Source organism: Ictidomys tridecemlineatus, chromosome 11 (assembly GCF_052094955.1).
Source record: "Ictidomys tridecemlineatus isolate mIctTri1 chromosome 11, mIctTri1.hap1, whole genome shotgun sequence".
In the NCBI taxonomy this organism is placed as follows: Eukaryota; Metazoa; Chordata; class Mammalia; order Rodentia; family Sciuridae; genus Ictidomys; species Ictidomys tridecemlineatus.
This window is the reverse complement of record NC_135487.1, coordinates 129,878,979-129,896,450: the sequence shown is the minus strand read 5'-3', so window position 1 is coordinate 129,896,450 and position 17,472 is coordinate 129,878,979. Positions and strand designations below refer to the sequence as shown.

General features: G+C 47.4%; 1 long non-coding RNA gene across 1 annotated transcript in view; it reads left to right on the top strand.

Annotated features, from left to right (window-relative positions):
- LOC144368516 (uncharacterized) overlaps positions 1 to 14,513 on the top strand; it is a 140,776-nt gene extending 126,263 nt beyond the window's left edge. Inside the window, exons 3-4 of the long non-coding RNA XR_013428275.1 lie at positions 10,289 to 10,421; positions 13,596 to 14,513. This is a non-coding gene — a long non-coding RNA (uncharacterized LOC144368516). The remainder of the gene's footprint in view (positions 1 to 10,288; positions 10,422 to 13,595) is intronic.
- The last annotated feature ends 2,959 nt before the right edge of the window (positions 14,514 to 17,472 follow it).

The following is a 17,472-nucleotide window of genomic DNA, read 5'->3' as shown; positions in this document are numbered from 1 at the left end:
TGCCGCTGCACCCAGTTTTATTGTGACTTTTTAAAAATTTTTTTTAGTGTTGATGGACCTTTATTTTATTCATGTATTCATATGTGGTGCTGAGAATTGAACCCAGTGCCTCACACATGTGAGGCAAGCACTCTACCACTGAGCCACAACCCCAGCCCTTTTTAATCTGTAAAAGGATTATATTCTTATTGTAGAAGCCTTGGAAAATATAGCAATTCAAAAAAGAAAAGGTTATTTATAAATGCAGGAATCAAAGATAAATATTTTTGTATATTTCTTTCTGGTCTTTTGAAGCATATATACTATATATGTACATGATTACGATCACACTGATTATAAATTATGTAGTATTCTATTCTTATTCCATAACTCTGTATCTTTACCATTTTCTGACATTAATTATTTATCAAGAGCATTCTTTTTTCTTTTTCATTCAACAAATAACTATTTTATTTTCTTTCTCCGATCTGCAATCAGGACACTCAGGACTCTGAAGCCCTACTGGGTTTCTGAAACACTGTGCTAAGCACCAAGGGCAGAGTGGTGAGCTTATGTGGCCAGCAGGAGGACGCTATGCCTACTCTCATGTGTGCTGTTGTTGTTTGTTTTTTTTTTCCCTTTGGCAGTGCTGGGGATTGAACCCAGGGTCTCCCGTGTGCTGGGCAAGCACTCTGCTACTTAGCTATACCTCCAGCCTTCCTGTGGCTTCTTAATGATTCTATGTACAGATAGGTCCTAAAAGTTCCAAATACCTACCATTCCTTTAATCTCCCTCTAGGAAAAGCGGTCTCGGGCCCTTCTTTCTCCAGGAAGTAATTACACCCTGTCAACCACAGACAGACGGTGAGACAGCTCTGCTTCCCTGAAGACCGCCAATCAGAGTAGGGACCAGCACCTGAGCTGGAGCTGCCCAGCAAGGACAGTGTCATAGCAGGTGGGGAAGGGAACATGTGCAGAGTGCAGAGAGGAGCAGACTACATGGCGCTGGAGGAATGGGAACAGAGGGCCCATCTAGCATGGTTCCTGGAATGAAGCGGAAACCATGTCCAAGTGCCCACCAGGCCTGAGATACTTTCCAATTTGCAAAATGCTGGGAGCAGGAGAAACTGTTCCACTGGCACTATACCCAGAATTGGGAATTTTCCTACTTTTTAATGAGACACAGCAACAAAATCCCGGTGGCTCTCTTTGTAGTTGCAGCACAGAGGGTTGGCGGGTCACCAGGCACGGGTGTTCCTCCTTCCATGGGATAGAGTTGTTGTTGGGAAGTGGCTGCTCAGCCAGGGGTTATGTTCCCAGCACCTGCTGCACCTTTCTGGAGCCATGTAACCACTGACAGAAGGGGACTGGAAGTGACCTCGGTCACTTGCAGGCCCAGGCAGGCAGCAAGAGCTGATCTTTTCATATTCTTTCTCTTTACCTGCCAGGATTCTGAGGCTCCAGGGATGGAAGAGCCACAGTTAGAAGGAGACTGGGTTCTAGAATCACTGTATGGAGGAAAGCCAAGTTGCTGAGCAGGAACACCCTCACTGGATGAGTTACATGGGTGAGACAGAACCCCAGAATTTGGGGGCGTATTTGCCATGACATAACCCCAACAGAATGGCATCGAATGCTAGTATATTTGGCAGCATGTTTGGAAGGATTAATTTGCATATATAATAATTGCACTGTGGTACTGATCACATTAGCATAGTGTCACTGAAGAGAACTGTCTACTGCCCTGACCACTCTCTCCTAGACTCTCCTGGGACAACGTGCTCCTAGGGCCTGGCAAATGCCTAGTTTCTTCCTAGGCACCAGGTTGCACCTTGCATCACACAGAAACCTCACTCAGCATCTTGTCTGCCCAGGCACTGTGTGAGCATGAATCATATTATGGAAACTTTACCCATCCATTGTGGTGTTTCAGTGAAGAGTCACAGCGGTCCTTCACCTCCCTTCATCGAGAATCACTAATTTACAGTGATATGGTCAAGACTGATTGCTGGCAAGCCTAAAAAGAAAGGAAAACAAGCTATCAGAGACAAAATCAAAACAAGGGCTGGGGTTGTGGCTCAGCCATAGAGCACTCGCCTAGCACATGTGAGGCCCTGGGTTCGATCCTCAGCACCACATAAAAATAAATAAATCAAATAAAGGTATTGTGTCCAACTACAACTAAAAAAATAAATATAGAAAAGGAAAAAACCAAAACAAACACACAAGTGTGACTATATTAGTATACTCTAGTATAGTAGTATAAAATAGGGAGATATTTTAATTGGTTAAACATTTTCCATATTTTTTTTTAACATTTAGGTTGTTTCTAATTTTTTTTTTTTTTACTGGAGATTGAACCCAGAGGCACTTAACCACTGAGCCATATCCCCAGGCCTTTGTTGTATTTTATTTAGTGACAGGGTCTCTCTAAGTTACTGAGGCTGGCTTTGAACTTGTGATCCTCCTGCCTCAGCCTCCCAAGCTGCTGGGATTACAGATACTCACCACTGCGCCCTGCAGTTGTTTCTATTTTTTTTTTAACTATTATAAATAATCATATATGAAAAGACTACCTGGGATAAACATCTTTGTCCAGTTGTCTGGTTGTTTAGATATGTTTTTACTATTGGACTTGTTGTTGTTGTTGTTGTTTGTTTATTTGTTTTTGGGGATCTTAAAGGACTGGTAGAAAAGAATCACATTCTGTGGGAGTGGACGGGAGAGTTCTAGCATGGAATCGTGAGTTAGTGCATCTGCTCCAGGAATCGCCCCCAGTGTTGCGTGGAGAGAGTGCAAACCCCTTAGAACCTTGGTTGGGATGAGTCCTCGTGGGGAGTGGGGTCCCTGGCGCCGGCTGAGGAGGTTGGGCCTTGTTTTGACTTATTTTTTGCAGTTCTGGAGATCAAACCCAGGGCCTTGCCCACGCTGGGCAGCACTGAACCCCCGAGCCACATCCCCAGCCCTGCAGCCTGTTTCCAGGCTAATGAGGAATCACTGAAAAATGCCACACAGGGAAGAGTGGCTCTCCCACTCACCTGGGCTCCGGCAAACCCCTTCACCCTGTGGACTGGAGTCTCCTTAGGGCTAACAGGGCGGACTCACCTTCTGGCAAAGACTGTGCCATCTGATGGACACAAGGGCACCCAGCTGGGCCCCAGCAGGCGGCAGGCTGTGGAGAGCCAGAAGACTTCCGCTTCCTCTGTGTGACTCCCCCTCTGCAGAGCACAGCTGTAGGGGAAGCCAAGCAGGGCTGGGCTTGGTGTGATTTGTGGGTAAACGCCTTTGCAGGACTTCCCTCTGGAGGATCAGTTGTGGCTGCCCTGGCTGTCCCCTGTTCTCTAGCAGCAGTGGAAGTTGAAAGATTGTAGCTTTTTAAATTTTTCCCCCTAAAGCACAGAAGACCTCTTAACTTGGGGTTGGAAACCACCAAACCTGAAAGTTTTACTGATCATAATCCTTCAAATATCTACTGAGCACCTCCTTGCTCCCAACATGTTGGGTATTCTGGATTTGTCCATGACCGAAACACGTGAGCTTCTGCCCTCATGAGTCTTGCATGTATTGGGAGAGACACAAAATGCAGATAATAAGAGGCAACTGAAAATTTAAGTTCTGTTGAATTGTGATGGGAAAAACAAGGGTGTGAGTGAGAGAAGAATGGAAGGGACCCCTTTTAGACGGAAAGTCAGGGGAGCTGCCCTGAGCCAGGAGATTAAAACTCAGAGGGGGAAGAGGAGCTAGGCCGCCCAGAAGGGAGGATGGGGACAGGGAAAGGGACTTGCAAAGGCTCGGGAGATGCGCTGGCTCTGGGTCAGAGAGCAGAACTGAAAAACCGCAGTGTATCTGAGCAAGCCGGGTGGTGACATGAGATGACACTGGAAAGACAGCATTTGCAGGAATCTGCTCAAGACTTCTGGCAATAGAAAAACAAAACTGTGTAACACATGGCTAAAGGGCAGCTCTGGACTTTCAGAAAGGCTTGGGAGTGGATCCTATTTTCTCTGCTATTCATTTTCTCTGCTATGTGATCCTGGATGTCACTTAACCTTTGCAAACCTCAGTTTTCTTCTCTGGAAAATGGACTTGATAGTAGCACCTGTTGCATAGAGATGTTATGATTATAAATGAGAAAATGCACGTAAGAACTTAGCCGAGTGCCTGGCGCGTAAGTACTCCACTCATGCTGACTTTAGTTAACATTAACAAGTGGGGGCGGGGGGAGCCAGACAGACCTGGGTTGAATCCTGGTTCTTCTGCATGATTGCTTTGTGCCATGGTCACAAGTTGCTGCTGTTTTTTCTTCACCCACCCTTCCTTCCTTCCTTCCTTCCTTCCTTCCTTCCTTCCTTCCTTCCTTCCTTCCTTCCTTCCTTCCTTCCTTCCTTCCTCCTTCCCCCCCCCTCCCCGCCCCTTCTGGTTCTGGGGATTGAACCCAGGGCTGCTCTACCACTACACCAAGCTGTCCCCCCAGTCCTTTTTATTTATCTTATCATTATTTTTTGTTAAGAAAGATTTATTTATCTATCAACTTGCTTTTTTAACTCCCTTTCTCATTGAGCATTTTCTAGCGGAACCCTTGCTTTTCTGAACCCTAGCGTTGAGTGGAGGGGAGAACTGCAAGAAGTGATGAGGGATTGCCAACTGCCAGTCTGTGCGGGCGTCTGCCTTCTCTCCATTAGAACTTCAGGGCCAATAGTGCCCTAGGCAGAAGTGTAGGGGCTGTACCAAGGGAAACAGTTACTGAAGTCACAGACGCTCTTTGTTCATCAGGGATATTGGAATGTGCCTGGGGAGGGCTCAGATACACAGAAATTCGACTCTGTGGGGCCCCAGTGACTCAACCCGCTGTGAACTGTCACCTCAGCAAAGTTTGCTAGCAGTGAGCCTGGGGGCCGGACAGTACTTTGCTGACAGCGGAGTGGGCTGGGAAACACTGAAGAGCAGATACTGTACTGAGAAAGGGTGTGTCCTTGCTTTCTGGTTAATGCTGTGGGACCCTCTGGTGGCCACAGAGAGGCTCTGCAGGGGGTTGCTTTCTCTCGAGTGGCCCAGCAGAAAAGGGGCCGGGAGCTGTGTCTGGAATCCAGAAGATAGAATGCAGGCTTGAGACGGGGCTGGGATGTGGGTTGGCCCTGCCCCGTTCACTCACATCTTGGCAAGCATTTCTCAGGATTTGAGCAATAAGTAAGGAAAGTCGTGCTCAGTGTGCAAGATGCTAAAAACAAACGGAAATAGAAAAGAAAGGGGAAATGGAGAGGTGAGGTCCAACTGTTTGGCACTAGGTGGATCAGAACCTCACTATGGGCACAGAATCCCAATTTTCATTTTATTTTATTTTTGAAGCCAGGGCTACTCCAATGCCATGCTATATCCTCAGCCCTTTGTATTTTTATTTTTTGAGACAGGATCTTGCTAAATTGCCAAGGCCAGTCTTGAACTGGTGATCCTCCTGCTTTAGCTTCCTGAGTAGCTGGGATTCCAGGTGTGTGCCACCCTACCTGACTGTCAGTCAGCTTTTAAGTAAATTCAATTAGGCAGTTTTGAGCATTATGATTATTATTTTAAATATTTAATTGATTTTATTTTTAAAATGCATGACAGCGGAATGCATTACAATTCTTATAGCACATATAGAGCACGATTTTTCATATCTGTGTTTGTATATAAAGTATGTTCACACCAATTCATGTCTTCATCGTGTACTTTGGATAATGATGACCATTATATTCCACCATCATTGCTAACCCCCTGCCCCCCTCCCTTCCCCTCCCACCCCTCTGCCCAATCTAGAGTTCGTCTATTCCTCCCATGCTCCCCCCCTCCCTACCCCTTTATGGGTCAGTCACCTTATATCAGAGAAAACATTTGGCATTTGTTTTTTGGGGGGGTTGACTAACTTTACTTAGCATTATTTTCTCCAACACCATCCATTTACCTGCAAATGCCATGATTTTATTCTTTTTTATTGCTGAGTAATATTCCATTGTGTATATAGGCCACAGTTTTTTAATCCATTCATCTACTGAGGGGCATCTAGGTTGGTTCCACGGTTTAGCTATTGTGAATTGTGCTGTTATAAACACTGATGTGGCTGTGTCCCTGTAGTGTGCTGTTTTTAAGTCCTTTGGGGATAGACTGGGGAGTGGGACAGCTGGGTCAAATGGTGGTTCCATTCCCAGTTCTCCAAGGAATCTCCATAGTGCTTTCCAGTTTTGAGCATTATTATGATTTTCCCACATATTCTGAAAGCCAAAGTGTCAGGCTATTGGAGGATGGGCTTGCTGGTAATCGGTGGGACATTTTTGAAGTCTATATTGGTCATATCACATTAGGACAGAAATGTCCTCCATGACTAGCCGCCTACTAAAGATTTACTTAATAATTCTACAGTTCACGGGATTCTGTTTTTTATAATTACCTCAAGAGGTTGTTTAGGGTCAGGGGTGTAGTTTAGTGGTACGGCACCTGTTGAGCCTATCTAAGGCCCTGGGTTCAATCCCTAGCACTCCCAAAATATTTTAGATTGATTAGTGTTATGATTATAGCAATATTTTATTGTGTCTTATTATATTGCAATGTAAATTTACATATATCATATATAGCATATTTAAGATATGTTATATATCACATATGTTATACAATACAATATTATTGTAATGTGTTATACTGTTTAATCTCTAAGTCTGGCCAAAGTCCTGTAAGATAGATGCTAATTCTGGTTTGGGATGGGGAATGAAGTCAGTAGGGTTCAGTCACTTCCTCAGGGTGAACATACATAGGACCCTACTGGAACCCAGATGAGCCAATCTCAAGGCCTCCCCTCTGCCCACCACCCCCATCTTTCCTTGGGCGGAGCGACAACGGTGGAAGCTGCTTCGGAACATAGCCACCAGCTGGGCAGGAACGCGAGGAATGCTCACAAGTCACTCTGACGGGTGGCAGTGTGGGTGGCCGGGCTTGCGTGAGGGTGCGTGGGATGACAGTATGGATTCCCAACGGCAGGCTCTTTTCTGGCAGTTGTCCTAAAGAGTCTTGTCAGACCGGGCTGGGGTTACGGCTCATCGGTGGAGCGCTTGCCTCGCACAAGGTCCTGGGCTCGCTCCTCAGCACCACTTAAAAATAAATAAATAAAAGTCATCGTGTACAACTACAAAAAAAAATAAATATTTGAAAAAAAGAGTACCGTCAGAGGATGTAGGGTTTGAAGTGAGTTTGAAGTAGGTTTGGAAGGTTGGGTAGACCCTATTAAATGACAGAGGGCTTAAGTGGGCTGACCGTGGAGCTGGGTAGGAGCACGGTGATGCTCTGGGGGTGGAGGTGGGAGAAGATGAGGGCTGGGAGAGACGGAGGTGAAGCAGGAGGTGATGGAGCCCTGACCCAGACATGGTGGTGGGAGTGGGCAGGAGGGATGGGAGGAGAGAGACTGCAGGAAGGCTCTGTAGGGCCCACACAGCTGAGATCCAGGCCTGAGGGGGAGGAAGGAAGGCAGCATCTGCACGTTTCCAGACCAGGCACCTGGAGTCGAATGCAGAGGGGAGGCACTGGGCTGGGAAGGAAGGTGCTCTTGGTCCCAATCTGCCGGTCTCACCCCTGGCACCGAGGCCTGCCAGGGGGACTGTAGATGGGTTCTCCCAGTTTTCACTCTGTGGAGAGCTGCTTCCTCGGGGCACCTGCACGGCCGGGCTGGGATTCGCAGGATGCAGAGCTCCCTTGTCTGTGGAGAGCTGTAGGCTTGGGAGCTGGGTGCAGCTGCCGACAGGGTGCTGTGGGGAATGCACGGACCAAGGTGACCCAGGCCTTGCACTTGAGCAATCCACACTCCTGCTGAGGAGACAGGCTATGGGGGAAGGCAACCAGGGAGCCACGGTAGATCTATGGCTGAGGACTCACTGAGAGCCAAACCAGACAACCTCGAGTCTGGCCAGAGGCCATTTCCACCATGAAGCTCCCTGACCTCCTCTCTACTGGGATTGGACGGTGCTTCTGTGGGCTCCCTTAGTGTCTCTAGCCCTCATCACAGAGCAGAGAGATCACCCTGTGTCCCCGTTTGTCTCCCTTAATGCCTGTAGATTTCTTGGGGACAGAGACTTGTCTTGGTGCTGTGTGCTCTCAGTGGATGCTGACAGGAAGTGGGTGGTCCTCAAGGAGAATGGGCCTGTCTTGGAATGTGCATGCCCGATACTTAAGGACCCCACTGGGGCATCTGAGGGGAAGAGTACACTGACCCCCGCACACCATCTCAATGGAGCATCCTCAGTTTCTTTCTGTCTCTCATCTTTGAAAATGCCTTCGAATCTCTGGCCTATTCCAGCAAGTACACGGGTAAGAGTCCTGCATGTTTTAAAGGACGTTCAAACTTCTCAGCTTTTTTGTTTTCTAATTAATTTTTTAGTTTTCGGTGGACACCACATCTTTACTGTACTTTTTTACGTGGTGCTGAGGATCGAACCCAGTGCCTCACGCATGCCAGGCGAGCGCTCTACCACTTGAGCCACATCCCCAGCCCAAACTTCTCAGCTTTAAAGGGTGGTGGTAGATGCATTGGCCATGAGCACTGTCAGGGTCTATTAATGACAGAAAAGGTTCCTGTTATGAGAGAGCTGTCCGTCAACTTGACCCAAGGAGACTCTGGTTGTTGCCGTAGTGCAGAGCTGAGCACAGAGATATCTGAACCAGATACAGTAGTCAGGGGAGGCTTCCTGGACGGGGAGGGCATGCAGGTGATCTTGAAGGATGAGTATGTAGGCAGGTGAGGAAGGTGGGGTAATGAAGGGCGAGGGGAGAGGCAGCTGGAGAAATACAGGCAGTTGTGAGATTTGGGCAGGGGGTTGCCGGAGTTCAGAAGTTGCAGGAGGTCAGGACTTAGAGACTACAAAGGACCGGATCACAAAGAGCCTCGGATGCCGAGTGAGGACATTTGAGCCTCATTTTGAATAATGTGAGGATACACTAATGGTCTAACTCACATGCGTTTTCCTGATTATGAAAGTAATGGGTAAACTGGGTGTGGTGGTGCGGGCCTGTAATCTCAGTGACTCTGGAGGCAGAGGCAGGAGGATTGCAAGTTTGAGGACAGCTTCAGTAACTTAGTGAGGTCCTGTCTCAGAAATTAAAAGGGCTGGGGGGATGTAACTCAGGGGTAAAGTGCCCTTGGATTCCATCCCCAGTACCAAAAAAAAAAAAAAAGTAGCCATTGAGGGAAAAATGGAAAGTACAGAAACAAAAAGAAAAAAATACAAGGAACATCCAGAGATGGTCATTGTCTTTATTTTGGTATACACATTTGGAGGAGGTCCATGTGTGTACTAGATCAGATCCTGGCTACGTATGCGTGTGTCCGCGGATCAGCATCAGCAGCGACATCTCCTGGGAGCTTGGTGCAAGTGCAGCATCCAAATCTGCAGCAGAAAGGAACGAAAATGCAGAGCAGGGAGCTCTGTGGTGCTTCCAGGCTGCGGGGAAGCAGTTCAGAGGAGAGGGAGAGCCCTGCTGATGAGAGGGTAGGGAGGCCTCCTGGAAGACATAAAGTCGATTTTGCAGAATATGTGAGACGGGGCCACATCGATGGAGCCTTGGAGTGAGGCAGACTCTGCTTGTCTGCTCCTTATTCACCCTGAGACCTGGGGAAGTGCCCAGCCTCTCAGGGCCTCTCTTTCCCCATCTGTAAAATGAGCTTTTATCATCGACTGTCAAGCGGAGTAAATGAGATAATGTGCGCACAGCTCCTTGATGGTGTGTGTGCATGCCTAGTGCTCCTTGTCATGAGCGGTGGCCATCATTAACTACTACTGCTACCTTCAGTAGGGGCACAACACTTAGTGCCCAGGAGCCACATCAGACTGCCGATTTGGGTACAAATTTTCCATGATAAAAAAAAAAAAAGGGACAGAAAGTAAAAAAAAAAAATAACCCTTTGCGTCTAGTCTATCTCCATTTTCTAGCTAAGGAGGGAGACTCGGAGGTCTTAAGGTCACATAGCTGATGGGGGGCAGGTGTGAGGCCAATCCAGGTTATCTAGGGCACAGGAAGAAGACTATGGGTTGTGGTGGGAATCCAGGGAGGAGGAGGTGACTTCAGGGCTGTGGGGCCATCAGCAGTGTCCACCCATTCTGCGAATCAACGAGAGCCACTGGCCAGGTGACCTGTTTGACCCTGGGGAAAATGATTTCAGCACTGGAGAAAAAGCGTAGTACAGGAGGGAGGACGTGGGAGGCTGAGGTGGCGTTGATGAAGCCACCTCTGTTGCCTGCTTGGTATTAATTTATCCCCTTCTCAACTTTCACATTTGGGTTTCTTTCTCTGCTAGAAGTCCGTCTGTCCGGGCCCAGGGTTTGCAATGCTCCTGAGTTCCTGACTTTGTTTTGCATTCCTACCCGAGCCGTGATGCCATCACAGATCATAAATAATGACAGTGGTGACGCTCAGCCACCCCCAGGAAGGTAAGAAATGAACGTCTCTCTCAGCTTGGGCTGTGTTCTCAGCTGAGGAGGTGGACCAAGGAACCGCGGCTCCTCTCGGCTCCTCTCTGCGTTGGCTGCGGGAGCCACTCACAGCCCAGTTCCCAGCCAGTGCAGACTTGCCTCCCCGCAGTCTTCATCTTGACTTGGGCCGTCCAGGAATGCCTTCAGTGGTGCCTGCGGGAGATTTAGGAGATTAGGGAGAGCCAGAAACAAAGCATGAATTATGGCAGTTGCTGCACAGGTGTGGCCTCCCGTTTCTGTCTGAGTTCCCATGACATCTCTCATCAGGTCCCAGGACAGTACAATAGGGTCATTGTGAGGTGGGTGTGGTGAGTCACCGAGGTCTCCCTGAGGTGCAGTGAGACAAGGGGAGTTTCTCCCCTATTTTCTCTGGAGCTCAGCCACAGATTGGTAGTGGAACACCCTGCTTCAGGATCCTTGATGTATTTGCATGGCTGTGTGTTTTATTTGTGGAATTTGGTTCTTGTTCTTGTTTTAGGCATTCAATCTCATGCTTTATTTATTTGAACTTTTAAACATACTCACACTAAATTCCTTCCCGGTTGCTCTCCCTTGTTATGTGGGTGTAGAGTCTGTTGTCCCATGTGGGGATCATTCATTGCTTATGCATGACTCCGTGTGGGGTCTTTGCATTTGTGCAGGGTGCTTGGTGCTTTGGAATAGCTTTCAGTTAGTTTCCTGGCCTGGGGATCCTGGGCCAGGGGTAGTATGTGTTTGAATCCTGTGCTTCCCAGAAGCATGGGCACAGAGGTGATTTCCCCTGGAGGACTTTGTTTCCCTCCGGGGCTCATCTGAGCGTTGTCCTTGGATGACAGACTAGGTTTTCCGGTGCCATGGTGAGCTGTCTCCTTAGCGGAGAGCCTCGGTCCTGTTGTCCACCAAAGCCCAGGGCCACATGGCCTCCACAAGGGCACTGTCACAGCTACAGCTCCCATTTTTATTTCGGGCACTTGGACATTTCTTTTTTCTGCCTTTTAGTTGCTTTTAATTGGCAGGGGATGCGGGGGAATGCTATTTTTTGTTTTGTTTTTTGGTGCATCAATTTTCCCCACGGTTTTTATGAGTGCTTTGTAGTTATACCCAGTGGTGGGATTCACTGTCACGTGTTCCTACACGCCCATGACCAACAGCACCGTTTGGCCAATATCATTCTCCCGCATTTCCCCCTCCCTGCCCTTCCTTCTCCTCCTGGTCTCTTTCCTCTAGTCTACCCATCTCCCTGTCGGTGGGGATGGTGGGTGGAGGGTGGGGAGGGTTCTATTTTATCCAGCATTATTTGTAGTAGAAAAAGGGCTTTTTGAATCTATTCTACTCTCAATCTTTGAGAATCTTTATAGAAGTTCTACCGTCATAGCCCAAATCTTCATCAAAAAGGACAGACGTTTGATATTTTTTCTTAAAAAGCAAACAACACAGGGTCACTCCAGGGGAACTGGGCTGCACTAAATAACCACACAAAAGACAGAGAGACCTTTTTCTCTGGGGTCCTATGACGGCTCCTCTGACCTTAAGGCTCCACAAAAAGAGAGCGCGTGAGCACGAGCTGACCCCTTTTATTGAGGAGAAGCCATTCAAATGAGGCAAGGGGTCAGGTTTCAGGGGGCTGAGTCTATCTTCATGATGTCCACTGTCAGCAGGTTGACTGACACCTGGGTAGGCCACACCCAAGGGCACAGTAAGAGGAGGGGACACACACAAGGCACTTCCATGGAAGATTCTATCCCCAACAGGGCGAAGGGGCAATATCACAAAGGAACAGCTGAGAGTAACTCGATCCCTGGGGCTGCAGGAAGGGCACCTATGTCTGAAGACACTTTGTGCTACTTCGAGGAGGGTGCGGCAGCGTCCAGGTCACTATGGAAGTGACCAACAGAACCTCTTCCAATCACGGGAAGGAGAGTGCCAGTCATTCAGTGCGGCAGCCCCCCCCCACCACCACCACTACACACTGATTTAGCAGTTATTTCTCAGATATGACCAACACCAAAAGCACAAACAACAAAAGAAAAAATAAATACATTGAACTTCATCAAAATTAAAAACTTAGGCTGGGTATGGTGGTGCATGGCTGCAATCCCAGCTACTTAGGGGGCTGAAGCAGGAGGAAGTTTAGCAACTTGTCTTTTTAAAAAAAGGACTTGGGATTGGGTTGTAGCTCAGTGGTAGAGTACTTGCTTAGCATGTGCAGGGCCCTGGGTTCAATCTCCAGGACTACAAAAATACAAAAACAAATACAAGACAAAAATTAAAAACTTCTGGGCATCAAAGGACATCAGCAATAGAGTGAAAGGGCATCCCACTGTGTGGGAGAAAAATATTTGCAAATTATTTATTTGATAAGGGGCTTACATCTGGAGTATAACAAAACTCAACAAAACCACAAACACAAAAACAAAACCCAGAAAGAGAACTTGATTCAAAAAGGGGGGCTGGAGGTGTAGCTCAGTGGAAGAGCACTTGCCTAGCATGCACAAAAAATAAAATGGACACAGGACTCAAATAGATATTTTCCAAAAGAAGGTATACAAATGGCCAAGAGGCGCATGAAAAGATGCTCAACATCACTAATCATTAGGGGAGTACAAACCAATGCCACAGTGAGGTCCACTGCACACAGATTACGATGACCATTATTTTAAAAACAGAGAATAGCAAGTGTTGGTGAGAAGGCAGAGAATCTGGAACCCTTGTGCACTGCAGGGGAATGTAAAATGGTGTAGGCACTGTGGAAAAATGGCATGGCAGGTCCTCAAAAACTAAAAAATAGAATTATATATGATCAGCAGTTCCAGTTCTGGGTATGTACCCTAAAGAATTGAAAGCAGGGACTTGAGCAGATGTTCACACACCTGTTTATAGTAGCATCATTCACAATAACCTACAGGTGGAAGCAATCCAAAAGTTCATGGATAGATGGGTGGATGAAAATGTGGTATATACATATAATGTGCTATGATTTGAATGTTTGCATACCCTCTGAAATTCATAGGTTAAAATTTAATCCCCAATGCAATAATCGGGGACTGGGTCTAACGGAAAGTGTTTAGTCCTGAAGACTTGTCTCATGAATGGATTAATGCTGCTATGGAAACGGCTGTGGGAGTGGCTTGCTGTCTCCTACTCCTCTTCCAGGTGAGGAACAGTGTTTCTCCATCCAGTGAACGCAGAAGCGGAGGAGACTGGGTCTTTACCAGACACTGAACCTGCTGGCACCTTAATCTTGAACTTCCCAGCCTCCAGAACTGTGAAAAAGAAACTTGTGTCATTTATAAATTAATTTACAAATTAGCCTCTAGTACCCTATGATAGCAACACAGGTTAAGGCACCATGGAATATAATATTTTCTTTAAAAAATTAGATCCTCCCAGATGCTCCAACATGAACGAATCTGGAAGACATGATGCTAAGAGGCCGGACTCCAAAGGACCAGTACTGTAGGGTCCCACCTGGATAAAGATAGCCGGTAGAATGGCTCTTACAAAGGGACAGGGGAGGAGAGAATGGGAAGTTATTGCTTGATGGGTACAGAGTTTCATCTTGGGAAGATGAGAAGAACATGGAGATCTACAGTCATCAAGTGCACACAACGATGTGAATAGACTGAATGCACTGAACTAGACACACAGAGGTGGATGAAGGCGAAGTTTCCATGTTCTCTGTGTATACCCACATTTAAAGATATAATCAAGTTTTTCAATAAATTAAGATAATAAATTAAAAGGAAAAAGGTCTCCCTGAATTTGTGTTGACCCCTTATTCTCTGCCTGTCCCGGGCGCACTGTGTGGTAGGGAAACGCCCATCCCTCCCCTCTGCAATGTCCTCCAGCCACTTTCCACACTTCCCTGCCCTGCCAGCCTCCCAGCTGTGTGGCCAGGAGAGGCAGGACAAGGAGATGGGCCCGGGCTTTGCTCCCCTGCTCCCCCCTGCCAGGGTGTGGCTCACGGGGGCTGTGTTTCTACACCCATGGCCTTAGCACCTGTGAGAGGCCCTTCTGGCTGGGCTGTGGCTCTCGGTGGGTTCCAAGACCACTCCCCTGCCTGGTCCGGCCTGGCCTAGAGGTGGGAACAGCTTCCTAATCTTGCTAGTCTTGGTGCTCTGCCACCTCTTGATCTTATCCCTGCCCACTTCTTGGTGAACAGTCCCTTCATTACACTTTTCGATGACCCATTCGGTGTACCCGTTTCCTGTGGGGACCCTGATGGATGCACACAGTGTGTCTCAAGTCTGATTTTACAGCATCATCCAACATTCATTCATTCAACACAATTTTTTTTTTTTCCCAGCTACTATGTTCTCGACACCACATTAAATATCACTGATACAAAAATGCATTTAAGGAGGTTCATGTTCTTCAGCTCAAAGTCAGATTGAGGGGGGCAGATAAGTGTGAACCTGGTGACAACACAGAGTGATAAGTGGCCAGGTGGGGGTAAGGGCTGAGCGCAGTGGGAGTGCAGAATAAGGGCATAGAATCAGCTCTGGGGAAGGGTGGTGTTATGGAAGGCTTCTGGGGAGGTGACACCAGTGTGCTTTATAGGACAGATAGGGACAAGTGGAAGGAGTCAAAGTGCTCTCAGAGCAGCCAGGATGTGCATGAAGGCGCAGAGGCGTGGCACTGCAAGGTGAGTTCGAGGCTGGTGCCGAGGTTTGTGTCTGGTTTGAGTGTGGCCCCAGGGTTTCCTGTGTTGAAGTTTAATTCCCATTGTGAAGAGTCAAATGGTGGAAGTCAGTCCGGCTATTGAAGGATACAGAAAATCACGTCCCCCAGGAAGGACACAGCCCCTGAGCACGTACCATTTCCCTTATCTGTCATCCTTCCTCCAGTTGCTCAAGGCCTCTCTTCCTGCCGCCTCAGAAATTTCTCCTGCTATGACTCAGCCAAAATCCACCTGCCCGCCCAAAGCCTGCCAGGAGTGGTTGTCTCCTCCCAGGACCCGGTCTTCCTAAAACGCTAAAAACCCCTGACCTTTGCTGCAGAACCCGCCATGTTCTACCCTGAAAATGTGCTCCTCCAATGCCTGAGTGAGTGATGGACTCCGCTGCTTCAGAAAAGGCAGGGCTCATCCCTCGAGGCCAGCCCCTGTTTGGTCATCTGTGCTGGAAACTCTATTTTTAGAGGTGGGCCTGGGGGATTCCTGATTAGGGTTAGATCAGTTCACCAGGTGGACCGACCCGATGGTTAAATCCCTGGTGTCTTTCTAAGAGGGAGAGAGTCCAGAACACACACACACACACACACCCTCGATGTCTCGTATCATGGGATGTCCTGCGTTGTCTTGGACTCTGCCAGCAAGGAGGCCATCACACAGGTGGCCCCTGGATCTTGAATCAGAACCATGCGCTGAAGTAAATCTCCTTCCTTTATCACTCCCCCGTCTGTGGCACTGCCAACGGGAACAGGAAATGGACAGTTCAGAGAGAGAGAAGCTGTTCTGGTGAAAGCCGAAGGGGAGGTTGAGAGGTGGGCAGGGAGCAGGCTCCTGGGCCCCAGCGACGGTGGACCATTCTGCCTGTGGAGAGGAACCCCGGAAAGAGCCTGCTTCCCTTAGTCACAGGGTGGAGAAAGGCATGGAAGAGGTCCAGATGGGACAGGGAAAAGAGCAAGAGCTTACTGCAAAATGGTAGAGGCCTTCCTCTCTGCAGGGTGGGGACCAGGAATTGGTTTTGTTAATTCAACGAAAATTGATTAAAATGGGTATTCATGAAAATTATAATATTTGAAATATTTACTTCAAGTTAAAACATGTGCATTTACCAATATTTGCTATATTACCTTTCCTGCATAAATCACACTTGAGTGATTTTCAGTTCCCTTTTATCAAGAGGAGAACTTAGAGACACTTTTACTCAGGCAATCTGAGTAAAAGACACTTCTAGATTTTTTATGAGTTGCTTTTTTTCAGTTTTTAGTTGCCTTGGCTATACCTATGTTGACTGCAGTTCTCTTTAGTGAATTTCAAGTCTTTGAAAACAATTCATTTTGGCTTTCATAAATAAAACAACTGTCTGCACTCATTTGCTATTGATTTTTGGAATATTTAAATTACATGTGATAAGAATAAGCACAACTGATTCAAACAGGCTTGGGACTAATAACAAATATTCTGCTGGAACATCCAGTTCCACTGAGGAATGGTTCACATGTTTATGGGTTACTAGAGTTATCCTTTTGCCTTGGGCGATTGTGGTTCTGTGTGGGGGACTGAACCCATTGTTCTTCCACAAAGCCACACCCCCAGACTTTAAAAAAAATTATTTTAAAAAATTTGAGAGAGAGTCTTGCTAAGTTACCGTGGCTAGCTGTGACCTTTCTATCCTCTTGTCTCATTCTCCTGGGTCACAGGGATTGCAGGTGTACGCCACCGCCCAGCAGCATTTTCTCTTTTTTAAATAGAAGGAATGGAGACATGGTTAAGTAGGTCAGCTGGGATTCTGAAATAAGGCATTGAGGGTGGAAAGGAGGGGATTCCAGACGTGAAGGGGGGGAAGGGAAATCCAGGGTGATCTCTAGGTTCTTGGTTTGGCCAGGTCAGGTCAAGGATGACGCAATTCACTGAAATCAGGAATGAGGCAAGAAGGCCGGTTTCTGGGAGAAATGCGGGAGTTCGGACATGTTTGTTATATTAGAGGTGTGTGTCCCTTCTGTGTGCTTGTCCCTTGTTTTCAGCATCCATTACCCCTTCCTTCTAAAACAACCCCACGATCTGCTTACTTCTTGGTTCTCATAGTTTGGTGGGGGTAGCTACCCCAGTCCTGAGAGTCAAGGACGCGTTGGCCTGAGTTAATCAGTACCCTGCATTCCTTGGCAAACAGTGATTGGCCTAGGGCTGGTCACATAATCTAAGTGGGTCCAAACGGAGGAACTCTCAGTACCTTTGCTGAAAATTCTAGGATGGAGGTGATTATTTTATTCCCCTTTCCTACAGAATTTATTGTAGGTCGGCAGCTCACAGATCAGAGCCGTGAGTTGGAGATTATCCAGGGAAAATAAATAGAGAAGAGTTCCC